At 41.2% G+C, this 11,256-nt stretch overlaps 1 pseudogene; it reads right to left on the bottom strand.

The window, feature by feature from the left end:
• Positions 1-9,500: 9,500 nt before the first annotated feature.
• Positions 9,501-10,818, bottom strand: LOC147432279 (uncharacterized; annotated as a pseudogene).
• Positions 10,819-11,256: the final 438 nt, after the last annotated feature.

Below are 11,256 nucleotides of genomic sequence, written 5' to 3'. Positions count from 1 at the left end.
TTGCTACGGCTAGAGAAGATGCAAAGGGGTTTTGTTCACTACATGCACTATCATGTAGACGTGGGTGTGTAGATTTCTTGTACCCACAAATATAGGTATTGACCAATAAAGACGAGATTATAACCCGGTGGTTCGATCTCCGTGCACCTCTAGACCGAGGTGTGCGGGGATCAGACATGACTAGAGAATGTGAGGTAGTTTACAGTGTGAACACACACACACACACAGAGATAAGACGGAGGATGCCAATAGAAGATTAAATTTATGTCTAGGTTATAAGCTTTTTACATTCATTATGAGTAGTGACGAGGATGTGGGGCCATTCAACAGAAACACCTATCTCTCAACAAGGATCTTATGTCCTTGTAATCAATGCAAGCATGCTGTGCGACGGACAAGACGCTTTTCTTTGCATCACGTTCGCAAATTTGTCGAGTTTGATCCATCTATTATAGATCAAGTTACTGCCAATTATAACTCGTCGGGCCAGCAATCTTGCAACCCAAAAGACGTGTTCGCAGGTGCTTTAGTCAAGCAGCATACGTGAGGCCACAAGATGTGGCCTCTAACATCTCGGAGGATGATCATGCAGACCACATTCCCAACGAGGCAATGTTTGAGCCTGAGATCGATGAAATGATCGAGATGATCATGGATTCAGAAAGGCTTATCTATGATGATATGGAAAGTGAAGCCGATACGCCATTGTATGATGGAGCACGTGTGTCTAGATTGAAGGCGCTCCTGGTTCTTCTCAACATGCAGACAAAGTTTGGATGGAGTGACACTAGCGTCACATCGCTTTTCAGGTGATCTATTACAATGTGTTTACTTCAATAAAAAACTCTAGATGTATAATGATCTGATAGATTACTTATACAAGTGTACCGCATTTTTGTCGATGTGTAGATTGCTCAAAGAGCACATACTGCCAGCTGATAATGTGATGCCAGATTCTAGAGAGGAAGCAAGAAAGATCTTGCAAAACTTGGGTATGGATTACAATTTGATTCACGCTTTTCCTAACGACTGCATTCTTTTCAAAGGGGAATACATAGACATGGAGAAGTGTCTGAAATGTGATTCTGAGAGATATCGAATAGATCTCCACGGAACAAAAATTCCAAAAAAGGTTTTGTGACATTTTTCTCTGCTTCCTCGCATCAAGCATTTCTTCGAATGTAAGTCCATGGCCGCCCTAACATCATGGCACGAGGAGAATAGATCTTTGGATGGTGTGTTACGGATTCCTGCAGATTGCGCAGCATGGAAACATATAGACGGTACATAGCCGGATTTTACGAGGGAAGCTCAAAATTTGCACATAGGCATGGTTAGAATTTCACTTTACTCTTTTACATTTGTTGTATTTTAATGATAAGCTAAGAAAATAAATCCCATAGCACACTACTTCAAGATACGTTGTGCATTTACAATTGCTAGTCTCGGCTGAGTGTTACGCCATGGGGTGGGATGATCCCCTCCACAAGTGTCACATCCCCTCATTGGTTGTTGTCGTATGTTTGGGTTCTATATATAGCTTTGGTACATTCTCCTTACAACTTCTTCAACCGATTGATCAATGTTCGGCACGGTAGGAGTTTGAACCTTCTGCTTGGTTGTATATTCACTCGTAGTGGAAGAGGCACTATTGGTCACATTCTCTGCATAATTGGTCACTTCTTTGTATGCCTTATAATTGTCAACTAGATATATATACTTTTTATGTGAACTGTTGGTTTAGGCCAACTAAAAGTCAAACCCCAAGTCCAACTTGAGATTTTTTACTATGAACTATTTTTGGCCCTTTTGGTCTACTTTCATTCTTTTTTGCAATTCTCTTTTGGAAAGTATGTTTCTATAGGTCTTTGCTATAGACTGCATAGGTTTCTATTCAAATCTTCAGATAGAGGACATTGATCGCAATCCATGTTCCATCTCTTTTGGACATGAGATTTAGTCAACTCGTAAACTCTATTGTTTGGAGCCTATTCCCAAAAAAAAACTTGGTTTGGATAACCCCAAATTTTGGCTAGATAGACTATCTTTATGTGTTTTCTCACAATTTCCTTCTTTTGAGTGTGTTTTTAATCTCAATTTGACCCCAAACTTTGGTTTCAATTGATTGAAGTCAGTTTTTCTTAGTTGGTCTCAGTTCACTAATCAACCTCTGGAGAACATGGATCGCAATCCATGTTCCACCACTACTGAAACTTTCAGTTTTGCTTCTGATGAGTTTTCAGAGGTCCTTTGGCACCCTATTTTTGGTTTTAGATCAACTTTCAGTTATGCACCATCCAATTTTCAATATATTAGAGTTATGGTCTTCTTGCCCCCAATATGGTTTTTAGCCCTTTTTGCCCTAATCTTTTCAGCCAAATTTGATGGTGATGGTTCCTACTTACCCTACACCTATGGATTGGAAAGAAATTGGAAATACAAATGAGTTAAATAATGTAAATAAAAGTCATAAAATGAAAATTGGAGCAGCACTCTCAAAGCATTGAAAAAATGTGAAGAATGAAATGCCTTTGGCTATCTCACTCACAACTCTCTTTACCCCTCAAGGATAGATCTAGCCAGTGCCTCGCTCTAGACTCTATCAAGCATTAAAACCATGTCTAGCTACTTTGCTACTAATGTGTATGGAATGGATGAAGAATCTTTGGGGTAATGAAAACTCTAAATATGCACTAGGTCATTCACCACCTAAGGGTCATTCCTTGGCAATGGTTCCAATGTTAGGGGGTCGCCGTGATGGAAGTCCATAGCATAGTTTTTTGGCACTAACATACTCATAACAATACTCAAGAAAGTGACTCGGTTGGGCACGAAGACTCTTTGAGGGTGTCAACCTCAAGAAGTGAACCTAACAAGCAAACGTGTCAGTCTCTAAAAGCAAATCACCTAATCACAAATCAGAACCTCTGCCTATGTCCTTTCTCACCACTCTAGGTCATCACGCCATTTCAATGACTAAATGGATTCAAAAATAGCTTTAGACAAAGCTATACTATATCTAAGGGGATAAGTCTATAAAGTCTGGCAGCATTTTGACAAGGTACAAAATTCACAATCCATCATTTAACAGGTCAAAAAAACTGCAAGAGAACTACTCAAATAGGTCACCCTAATGCTGCCAGACTTTGTAGACTTATCCCCTTAGATCTAGTATAGCCTTGTCTAAGTTTTGGTAGCTAATTCAATCCATTTAGTCATTGAAATGGGGTGATGACCTAGAGTGGTGAGTAAGGATATAGGCAGTTTTTTTATTTGTGAGTTGGTGATTTGCTTATAGAGACTGAAACATTTGCTTGTTAGGTTCATTTCTTGAAAGTGACATCATCAAAGAGTCTCCGTGCCCATCCAAGTCACTTTCTTGAGTATTGACATGAGTATGTTAGTGCCAAAAATCTATGCTATGAACATCCGTCACAGCGGCCCGCTAACATTGGCACTATTGCTGGGGATTGACCCTTAGGTGGTGAGTTACCTAGTGCATATTTAGAGTTTTCATTATCCCAAAGATTCATCATCCATTCCATACAAAGTTTGGGGTCAAATTGAGATTAAAAGCACACTCAAAAGAAGGAAATTGGGAGAAAACGCTTAAAGATAGTCTATCTGACCAAAATTTGGGGGTTTTCAACTTTTTCTCATCCAAACCAAAAAGGATTTTGGGAATAGGCTCCAAAAATCAGAGTCTACAAGTTGACCAAATATCATGTCCAGAAGAGATGGAACATGGATCGCGACCCATGTCCTCCATCTATGCAGTCTTTAGCAGAGACCTATAGAAACATGATGCTTCCCAAATTATCCCTCTGACCAGCCACATTTGAAAGTCCTTATAGTAGAGCACCTTGGCCCAAATACCCCCAACAATCATGCACATCTGGATCAACATGTATGCCCTTGACCTTCATACGTGCTTTACCACCCTCCTGGCATTCACCTATAGACACCCATGGCCTTGCTTCTTACCCTTCCTAGGAGGGACTCAATTTAGTTGCACCAAATGCGTCAGGTTTGTTGCTGAAAAAATCAGTCTAAAGAATAATCTGACTTATGTTTCTGATAAAATCTTCAGCATGTTACTTGTCATAGCATTGAACAGTAAAACCCAAATTAATCGAGCACTATTCTATACAATGTGGTAACATAAATATAAAATTCAAAACCCAACATATATTCAAAGCCTGGTACATATGGCAATATTTTTGTTGGGCTACCTATGTACAAAAAAACATAAATGCCAAAAATTTCATGTTGAGATTGAGTGCGATAGAAGCTCAGAAAGATATTGTAGAAACACTAGAATAGAAAACTAAAGTAGCCACACAAGTAACCAAGAAACACGCTCTACACAAAAGTCTAACAAGGACCTCTGAACCAAGAAACAAAATTTGACAAAAGACTTTTGGGATCAACTAAGTACAAAGTAAAGAAGACAACATGAACATTTGGGGAGAAGAAGCCCGAGCTGGCCACTTCATAGATAGCTGGCACTTCTACAGCTATGCCCATTGTACTACCAAGTACAACCCCTGAGACATCCATCAATTTGTAGAAAAGCACCACTCAAAAAACTGAACAAGCTACCACTATTACTAGACACGGCACAACTGTCACCACAGTCTTAGTTCAAAGAGCTCTAGATAGGCTTTGGGCCTTACAAAAGAATAGGTTAGTGGGTGATCTAGTCATTGACACCTCTAGAAAATTGGTCGTACCGTACAATGTTCCAATCATCAAATATGAAACAAAGAGCATATATGTTGATACAATCACAGATGGTTCTATTCCTACCATTCAAACTAGCTAGAACACAATTGTCAATGCTCTGGGACAGATGGTGGAGGTCTAAACAAGCTCACAACACTGCAATATCAACTCACCTATAGCAAAAGCTAGAGCAAGAAGTTGTCAGTGTTGAAAACTATAGAAAGGAGGTATTGAAGCTCAAAGAGATTCTAATAGAAGAAGAAGTTGAAAGGGAACAACACACCAAAATTTTCAAGTAATTACAACAACACATTGAGCAACTGAAGCTATTGAACTCCAATTTAAATTCTAAGAAATGGAAACTTACCAAAGAGCTGAACAAATAAAAGCCGTTGCTAGATCAAAAGCAAGCATCTCATGAGAGTCTGAAGGAAGTCCACAATGCACTAAAGCATTTGGTAATGGACAATTACATTTATCGGTCACTAGTAGACATAATTGACTTGGAGGGCAATTTGACCCTCAATTTAGAGGACTTACAGAACCTCGTGGTCACTATCCAAAAAGATCTAGAGGAAAAGAGATCCATGTACACAAGCACGTTGGCCAACTAGGCACTCATTGGACATTTTAGAACAAATCTAGATGACGATGAAAACGATGGAGGATGACAAAGAAAACGATCAGGATGGGAGACGCTATGGAGAGAGAGCCGTCACAAAAGAAGAATGATGATGGCGATGATGATGACCCCACATATGCTCCAAACTCCACTCAGGGAGGGGGTAAGAACCATCAGGCGCCTATTGAGTCCCAAGGACAACTTGACGAGACCTCGAACAACACAGAAGACCAGCCAATGGGGGTTACAAAAACCCACCTCTAGACCAATAGACTGAAGCCAAAAACAAATGGTCCTCACACACAAAAATAAGGGAAAAAGAAATCCAGCAGGGGCCAGACTCAGAACACACTTCATATTTTTCAAATCAATGTCATAGTCTGAGCAAATGGTTCAGAAGAGAGAAACAAGTTCAGATCCGCACGTATCTTCAGGATGACGTTGTCTACTTGGATCTAGAATGCTATCAAATGCTATATGTGGGAGCTAAAAGAATGATAAAGCAATGGAAAGTGATAAGCTACCATGAACAGTGAACCTGCAGCACATAAAAATGTAGTTTATTTATTGAACAAAAAACTTAATACATTCTGACACAAGGTGAAACTTCATTAAATTCCCAGCAAATAACCATAATGAATATCCAGAGTCTGAAATCATCTAGAAGTGCTTTTGGGCAACAGAGTCGAGTTTTTGGCCGGAAGACCAACTTACGAGTGCTTGTAGGATATCAAAATTGAGGTCAAATCAACGTTATTGAAAATGCGGATAGCCAGAAGAATATTGGATCGTCGTATAATGCCGTTGTTAGAAAACAATGCATCCAGCAGAGCAGACGAGGGCTACACACCATAATGACCATCAAAGAACAAGAACAGGCTTTGAAAAGTTTTTCATCTGGTCAAAAGTTAACGAAAGATGATGAAGCAAGAAAACCAGATTGTCCTAAACTATATATAGGTAGTGCCAAATTCACTAGTTCTGATGTATGCACTCCCAATGAAAGAGGATAAGCTACCAAAGTTCTATCCAACTCTATACCCAAGCTATAATGAGCACATTGATCCGATGCGCTATATCCGGATTGTGGATCAAATAAGGGAGTGGTATGAATAGACTAAGGCCCTATGGGTGGCCTGGAAGTTGATCCTTAACGAAACTGAACATAAGAGCTTGGTCTCCAAGCTCGGATATAATTTAATCAAATTCAAAGGCATGATAATAGAGTGGAGATCACGGATCAATCTCCTGATCAAATACACTAATGATTTGGTGTAGCATCTTGTTGAGGCATCCAAGATTCTTGAAAAGGAACTGGCTAGTAAAGCCAGATTTGACCCGTCGTTTAGAGCTATAGCTATCTCTGTGGAGGCATCCAAGGTTCCTGAAAAGGAGCTATCTAGTAAAGCCAACTCTGAACCCTAGTTCAAAGAAACGATTAAAGTCTTGTTTGAAGCCAAAATCAAAGCAAATCAGCTAGATCCAACTGGATGGATCCACACAGCGTAGATTTGTCACAAGCTATCAAGGGCACGAGTGACCAAAGGAAAGAAAACCTTATATGACCCTAATTCAAAAACCTGACATGCACTCACACCTTATGAGGTGGAGATGCTCACTGAGCAAAGGGAGCAATGGGAGCATGCGGATTTATACATAAATATTCAGAAGGAGAATGCCACTTCCAATGCCCCTCAAGGTCAAATCATGCCCAGAGTTCTTCAACCACCACCTCAGCAAGTATCGAAGTTTGAACTGAAGAAAGCTTCAAATAAACGGAATGTAAAGTGCAAAAGACTAGTATTCTGAAATTTTGGAGCATACCAAAATTAAGAAAGGGGACGAGGATGCAGATAGTGGGAACCTGTCCTAAGAGATAGTCTATACGAAAATGGCTTCTACGAATTACATGGCGGAGTTGCCAGTGGTTACTAGAGTCTGTAACTATACAATCAGTCAGAACTCGATAGGACACCTATATATAGGACCCATTACTTTCATTTTGGGTCTCTCAGTGTTTCTCGAAGCATGTTTGTATTTATCACGGGTTGTCAAAACTCTTGTACCATCTTGTAACTGAGCACTAGTGTAGTATGTTTTGTACTTCCAGAGTTGTACTTTTGAATCATTCATAAATTTGAATATCTAAATTCTAGTTGTCTTAGTTCATGTCATATGAATTCAGTGTTTCAGTTCAGATTAGTTATTTGTCTGATCTTCCCATTAATCTTCTGAAGTTTGATTTTGTTCATCTCATCTAATATGATATCTAACATCTAGCTCTATCCAGAATTTTAATCCTATAATAGTTGTCAAGTGATTATCTCATTTTACTCGTAGAAGCAAGCAAAGGGATCTACTAGACTCCTTCCAAGAACATCCAATGGGGTTATATGCTATGCTAATGTTCTAACCATCCCACTGTGTGCAGACATCTGAGGAATGCTTCATGACAAGCTTCATCAGGGTTGAATTCTTGATCTTCAATCCAATGACCAAGGATCTCAGCAAGGCATATAACATATCAAAATGCTATCATGTCTAATACCCCACAGTATATTGCCAATAGAGGTGAAGTTGAAGCAAGAGCTTCCAAATACAACTGAGCCATTCAAACACTCAACAAAGCACAATAGTATGATTGAACGATGTCAAGGGTGACAATCGTTTGGAAGCGAGTGTTTGCATATGCCATTACAAAAACCGCTTCTAGCCCAAAGTTCTCTTATGATTACCAAATTAATGTCAAGATATTGAAGAGCTCTTTGATTGAGTTATAATTTTAATTCTCCTCTCATTGTTGTAAGTATACATTACAATGGAAACTATAACTTGAAGTCATTTCTTAAAATCCCTAGGTATAAAGGTCAACTTTAATGATATTAGAGGAGACTTTTTGGATAAGCCGGACATGATTGAAGCTACATACTTAGAGCCCTTTTGTAATCACCATAACTTTCTATCTAGAACTCCAAATTGATTTTCAACATATTCATTGTGTTGGTGTGATCAAAATCTGCATCTATTCTATGTGAGCTTCATGGTATTTTCTAGTGATAGTACTATTTTTTTGATAGGAGACTATGCCTAGGCCTAATGAGATGCAATTAAACCACTTATGTTCATGTTTTGATGGCTCGCAGAACAATGGGGTTTTGATTCATGTACCTCTTAGAAATAAGGATTTATGGTCCAGATATGTCTATTAGTCCATGTCTATAGCCTCCCAAAGTTTTGGAATAGATTTATGCCACCTTGAGATCCACTCTAGCATCCACAAACATAGACCCGTTTATCTTCTCCCTCCTAAATGACATATATTAGGGTGTGGTCATGGATGCTTCAATTATCAATAATATGTTACTAATGCAACTATGCCAAAATGGACATAAGTACAAAAGGCTTGCATAATTGCATATAACAACAATAATTAGTGCACCTATGACCATGAGGGACAATTGTTTCAAAAACAAGCTAATAACTATGCATCATGTGACCACTCCTCTTTGACTGGGACATGAGCATGTTAGAGGGGATCAAGGGTTAAACACGAGCACCATCTGATGCAAATTTTGTGTAAAGTAGTTTGGTGCCACCCACTCCTCAACCCTCTGTGACGTGAATCCATGACATCACCCGTTGTAGCTTGATACCCTAACCACTTCACTTGTGCCCATTTCGAAACATACGAGAATCGGGTTGACATGATATTTGCAAACCACCATACGTTAAGAATCTCCGAGTCCTCAACGCTAAAGAGCACGGGGTTGTAAATGAATTCTCAGTGATGGGATCCTCGGAGGAGAAGTCAGACACAAAAGCAAAGATGCACATCGCAATCCGATCTAGAAAAGATAGACTCGAACATCGAGAGAGTAAACTCAGACAAGCATAAGTGAAAATAAACTCACATGCATTTCAATGAATTGCATGCGTGCCGCCTGGTTAAGGTATTGAGTTGCCACAACGCCCATTTGGATATGGGGGTGGACCGTCACGTGGATATTATATTTGCCGTCAAATCTCGAGATCCGCAAGATCAGGTCTCCACCATTGATCCCCTCACCGCTCAAAACATGGAGCGGGGCAGCCAGCTCTCTCTCTCTCTCTCTCTCAACACACACAAACATGTTGAGGCCAGCAACATAACACGACAGCCAAACAAACTTGTATTCATAACCATAGCATCAGACTAGCATCGTATAACTTCTCATACATGCAGCTCACCCACCATATCACCATTATGGAGGGGAAGACCCCTCTTGAATGTATGAGGGAGAGTCCACCAGCACAATGGTTGAAAAAGTGTCGGCTTCGCAGCCACGCACAGCCACTTCCACCAATGAATCACCCACAGCTCTTCCCCCATCTTTAACAGATGCACACAAGAAGACTCATAACGGTGTCGATCAGCTATGTCTAATGGAGCAAACCCCATGGACATCCATGTCTTGGAAGCACATTCATAATACATCAGCTCCTCTGCCAACATCTCTGTCATCCACACTCGCCGCAACGCATACAACCGACCCCCCAATGCAGCTACTCTCCCATTGGGTCTGTCTTGAAAGAGCTCTCCCGGCCATAGCTCTGGCACCAAGGTCCATTCTCGCGATGCCGGATCCCATATCTCTCCAGAATTCAGCGAAGTATGTTTGACTGTACCACGGCTAATCTCCACAAAGTCACAACAGCCGCCAATCATGTAAAAGAGCCCTCCCATCACCACTCCAACAGCCTCTGTGCGCTTCACGTGCGGATCCGGCAATGTCTCCCACCTCTTTGTCTTGATGTCCAACCTTTCTGCTCCTTGAATGGCATCTCCTCCACACCATCCAATACCCCCTGCCACATACACATAACCCCCATCCGTGTCTATGGCAATGGTGCTTTTGTTATTATGCAAAGTTGGGGCTACTGTGGTGGGAAGGGGGGCATACAATGAGTCCTCCCACTTCATGCTCCATCAAAGCTATACATACCTTGCATCAGCTCAATGCCCTCATTCCTGCCTGTACAATAGGGCTTCTTTGCTCCTGCTGCAATTAAAACCTTGCTCTTCATCCCACCCATCACAGAGATATCAAAATGATGGCGTTGCTGAAGCAAGTGAGATGGTAGAGGTATGTTGCGGCGGCGGCGCCGAATAGGGTCGACTATGGTGAACAGAAACTCACTATCTTTGTATATATAAGCCCTACCGCTGATAAAAAGTGGACATACCTCAGAGATGTTGAGAGCTTTTCTGATAGAGGTCATGCGTACAGGTTCCATGGCATCTCTCCATGAATGGGAGATGAACTTGCGGCGATTCTGGAGAGAGCGCGGTAGCCTTGCCAAAATGGAGAGGGCTACATCATCAGGAAGGCACCGAATGATGCTGCCGATCTTCACGAGGGATCGACGGGCGGACCTCTTACAAGAGTTTCTGCGTTGCCCTCTCCTTTCCAGCCCCTCCTCATTGTCGTGTTGTAGAATAGAGCAGCAGACTCAGCTCTACATGCAAAAAATGGCAAACAGTGATGTGCACAGAGCTCGCGGACCTTCCTTCGCGCCACAATTCGAACTAATCTTGGCGTGGAACTATTTTGAGCAAAATCTATTTTTCACATCCCCAAGGTAGGCGGTACCAGAAAGATTGAGAGGGAAAATGGAAGGGTGAGAGACTCGATTTTAATCTCTCCCTCTCTCTCTCTCTCTCTCACACAGGTAGAGGCAACGAGGAGGCCCTTCTCTCTCTCTCTCTCTTTCTCGCTCACGCGGGACAGCAGGGGTCTCTCTTTCTTTGCATCGCGATATGGAAGTGTGCAATGCTCTCTCTCTCTCTCTCTCTCTCTCTCTCTCTCAGCACCTCTTTGAGGTGAAGATGATGCGCACAGCAGAAGCGATCACCTCTCTGTGTCCGGGCC

The sequence above is a fragment of the Adiantum capillus-veneris genome, chromosome 20 (assembly GCF_014529385.1).
Source record: "Adiantum capillus-veneris isolate H3 chromosome 20, ASM1452938v2, whole genome shotgun sequence".
Classification (NCBI taxonomy): domain Eukaryota; kingdom Viridiplantae; phylum Streptophyta; class Polypodiopsida; order Polypodiales; family Pteridaceae; genus Adiantum; species Adiantum capillus-veneris.
Note: the sequence above shows the minus strand (reverse complement) of the source record. Positions and strands in the feature narration are given on the sequence as shown.